The 4,235-nt window shown below is 39.0% G+C and overlaps 1 pseudogene; it reads right to left on the minus strand.

Annotated features, from left to right (window-relative positions):
• Positions 1–3,893, minus strand: LOC116682470 (olfactory receptor 13J1-like; annotated as a pseudogene).
• Positions 3,894–4,235: the final 342 nt, after the last annotated feature.

A 4,235-nucleotide genomic window follows, 5' to 3' on the forward strand; every position in this document is an offset into this window, starting at 1 on the left:
TCAGACCATTTTGCACAACTTTCTCTTCAGGTGTTTATAAATTTCTTTAGTTTTAGTCCATACATGATCGGGTTAAAGAGAAGATGATATGTTACTATTGTAAAGACATTATTAAACGTACAGTTTTGGGGAAATCAATTTCAGTCAAGGGAGAAGTACATCATATGCAATCAAACAGGAAAAGTTGATCAGAACCAACAGTTGGGGTTAACATGTCTGTGTAGCTTTTCTCCTGACTTCTCTAATACTTCGATAGGTCACCATAAACATCATGGTGTATGTAAAGAGTATGAAGAGCACAGGGAGAGGTACAGATCCTACAAAACCAATCAATCCTAATGTATTCATTACTGCTGAACTCCCACATTGAAGTTTTTTTTGCAAGAGATTCCTTTCAAGATAAAGTGACAGCGTTTTTTATTAGTAATCAGCGGTCCCACTGATATCTGACACGCATGCAGAAGCCAAGCTAAAATCAGGAGAATATTAACAGTTGTTTTCTCATGATAGTGTGATATTGCAGAGGTTTACATATAGACAAATATCTGTCATAGGCCATGACTAACGACAGGAAGAATTCTGAACCCCCTAGAGTGTAATATAAACAGTTTTGCTCTTAATGCCTTAACTAAAAAATGAGGTAAAATCCATCCTTTTAAGGACACCAATTTTCTTTGTGAATGAATATGTATTGTAAATAAAAATGTTCTTTCTTAAAATACAGGGGGCATAAGAATACACATCCCTAAATTCCCATAGAGGCAGACAGATTTTTGTTATTAAAGGCCAGTTATTTCAGGAATCAGAATACTATGCATCCTGATAAAGTTCCCTTGGCCTTTGGAATTGAAATAGCCCTATATCATCACACACCCTTCACCATAAGTAGAGATTGGCATGGGATACTTTTCATTAAATCATCTCTCAATGCAAATCAAACAAGCTATTAGTCTAACTGAAATAATACCATGAAAGTCTTTAAGTATGGTGCTCCTCTCTTACTCCATTTGTGTGCAGTGCAGTGAGGAGGTTGTAACCACCATGATGCTGTAGCTAACCAAGTTGAAGTGACATGGCCATGTGCGAGAACATGAACGTCTGTGATGCATAACTAACGGCGGAGGTTAGCCACGACCGAAGTGAATACACAGCGTAGTGATGATGAAACCAGACCTACCCCTGGTTCCACGCACCACTTACCCAGATAGCCAGAAATTTGAATTGCAGATGGCTGCGCAATCATAGGACTAACCAAGAAGTTTAGATGAAGACAATGATAATCTTGAGATAATCTTGCCTTGATAGACCATTTACCATATACAGTGGGGCTCAAAAGTTTGGGCACCCCAGGTAAAAATTTGTGTTAATGTGCATGAAGACGACAAGAAAAGATGGAAAAAATTCCAAAAGGTATCAAATGACAGATTATACATTTATATAAAATGTCACATATAGTTAGATTTTATTTCCATCATTTACACTTTAAGAATTTTTTTCTAATAGACTTAAAGATAAGCAGATGTGTTTTTAGCTTCAACAATGTCACGTTACACTGACATGTCACACTGACATTTAAAAATCCAATATAAAGTTTTTTCCGTGTCATGGAATCACAAAATGCATGCTTCAACTTTGATTTGGTAGTAAAAAAGAATTTGTTACCAGTATGCAAATTTGGATCAGTACCATATTTTCTCTCTCTTGATACAATTCCAAGATGTGTAAATCAACAACCTTGAATGCAAGGGTATATACCTTTGTGAGTTTTCTGTTTAACTTTTGTTTTGTGTAGGGTTGTCAATATATTGCATTAACTAGTTTGTAGTGTTACATTTTTTCTATTTCATTGTGGAAAAATTAAATAAAAAAGAAACCATGTTTGTTAAGCTGAATCTCAGGAATGATGCCCCATAAAAGAACTTAACTTCCCAGAGTGCACCAGCAGCAGTGCACCTGATCAGCTGCTGTGCACCTGATCAGTCATCATCACTAATTTGGAGCACCTGGTAAAGCATGGAGGTGCTCAGTCAGTCAGTAAAACAAACTGCAGAGAGAAGACACTCCAAGTTCACCCACAAAGCTCAGTCCAAAGACGCCAATGGTCGGTGAAATGTTTACTTGCTTTCATAATGTTTAACTGTTGGGTAGATTTAATTGAGTTAAAATTTATGCTTGGTTTATGCTAAAATATTAGTTCATTTTGAGTTTGAAAGAAATTAAAAGTTCTGTTAAATACTAGAGTTTTATTACCTTTTATGAGATTTACAGAATTGTCTTCTTTTTGCAATGTGTAACGTTTGAATGGTTCTGGCATTGAAAATGTAAAAGCTTGTTTAAAATGTTAATTTTTGGTTCTGTCTTACAAGATTTACAACCTGATTGACAACTAAGCATCAAACTAATCTACTGGCAGACCATCACCTGACCGAGCCAGATGAGAATAAAAGAGTTTAAGTGTGTTGAACGGGGGTTCAGTTGAAAACCCAAAAAAACACAAAGCTATAGCTACAAATATATGTACTGCTTGAAACATAACTCACAGCAAAATATATGTGTTTGCTTGATGTATAACTCTCACCTAAATATATATGTGTTTTTTTATATAATTCACAGTTGAAATATATATACTACTTAAAGTGTGCCATGTAACCCATTAATTATATTGTTTTGATGAAAGTATGAACTAAATTTTAGAAACAGCTAAAACTAAAAAACTTATATTCGTTAGGTGTGACCTTTGTCACACTTTTAAGTGTGCTAAGGGTCACTTACAGTAACAAGTGGAAACTGGTCTGAACTGGTCATCTGCTGTGGCCACCTGTGTGATAACGTAGTGGTGGAATTACCCTGTTTTACAAAAGGGAGGGGGTTTTTAGCCTTGACTTTTAGTATAAATATGAGTTGATGTGGCCACTTTCTTCAGCGAAAGCATACCACTTATCGGGTTTTATCTAGCCTAGTTTCTGATTTTGATACTCTTTGCTTTTAGGGCAGAAAGGGAAGGGAATTTTCTGTTTTTTGTACTTGTTTTTTTGATTATTCACTAAATAATAAAACCACCTGAGCTTGTTGTGAGCTAGGGGACCAAAAGACTTGTATTCCTTGATTTAGTCATTTAATTTCTCTCTCTCACACCTCAGCTTTCCGAGGGTAGAAGTTTCCCTCTCATGAGGGCAGTTAAGACTCCTCTTTAACACCTGGGCGAGTTGCAGCCCGGCGGGGATCGACATGGACAGTCAGACCTCCTGTTATCTCCTAGTGGGAGTGCATTCCCCATCCGCTCTGCCGGTCAGAGCCACCGAGCGCTTGGCCTCTCTCGGACCGGCGACCAACGAAGGCTAGTGGGCGTCCTTGAGAAGGAGGGGACCTCCGGTGACCCTGGGAGGAACGGTTCCTAACCGTGAGTACTAAAGAAAAATCATTGGTTGTAAAGATCCCCTCGGGCAGTGCTTAAAATATACAGGGGGACAAGAGCCCGTTAGTGGGGGACGTCTGGGGTAAAAATCTGAAAAGGCCTCTTGCCTCGCCTCCGGTTTCCCTGATCCGGGCGGGGGCCCTTTAAACTTAGCAAGGGTGTGTGTGTCTCTAAGTAAAAAGAACTAAAACTAATTGTAACTAAAAGTAATAATTACTAATTCATTTTTTTTTAAGTGTTAAATTAGCGAATCACTGTGTGTGGATCGAAAATCTAGCATTTATACAATCAGGGAAGTATCAAAGTAACTCCTTTTAACCGCCTAACCATCCGCCCCGCTGATAGTAACGGGTGTTATTATACGGCAGAAGCGGGCATAGTAGGGACGGGGGTTACTGAGGGGAAGGTATAAAAGGAGTTAGCCCTCAACCAAACGAGAGCGATACGACACCTCAGTAACTGTCACACCGTTCGACATGGCGCCCAACGTGGGGCAGTGTTGGGAACTGTAACGCAAAGTTGAAGTGATTAAATAGAAGTGGCAAAACAGGTCAATACTGCCCAGAGGCTCGAACACACTGCCATAGATGGTGCGTTCAAAACGCTTTAGAACTAGAGATTGAAGTAGCGCGCCGCGCAACTATACTGAATAACTTGGCAAAGCGCCATAGGTATAGAAGCTACAGCCCCTAGGAACAATAGGCACACCGAGGCTTTCTACGTACCGGCTTAAATAGATTGATCACGGGGTAAGCCCTACTAATTACGACAGGGTTAGGTGAAGTAGTTAAACAAGACGAAAACAACGTGAACAATCGAT

The sequence above is a fragment of the Etheostoma spectabile genome, unplaced genomic scaffold (genome assembly GCF_008692095.1).
Source record: "Etheostoma spectabile isolate EspeVRDwgs_2016 unplaced genomic scaffold, UIUC_Espe_1.0 scaffold00018797, whole genome shotgun sequence".
In the NCBI taxonomy this organism is placed as follows: Eukaryota; Metazoa; Chordata; class Actinopteri; order Perciformes; family Percidae; genus Etheostoma; species Etheostoma spectabile.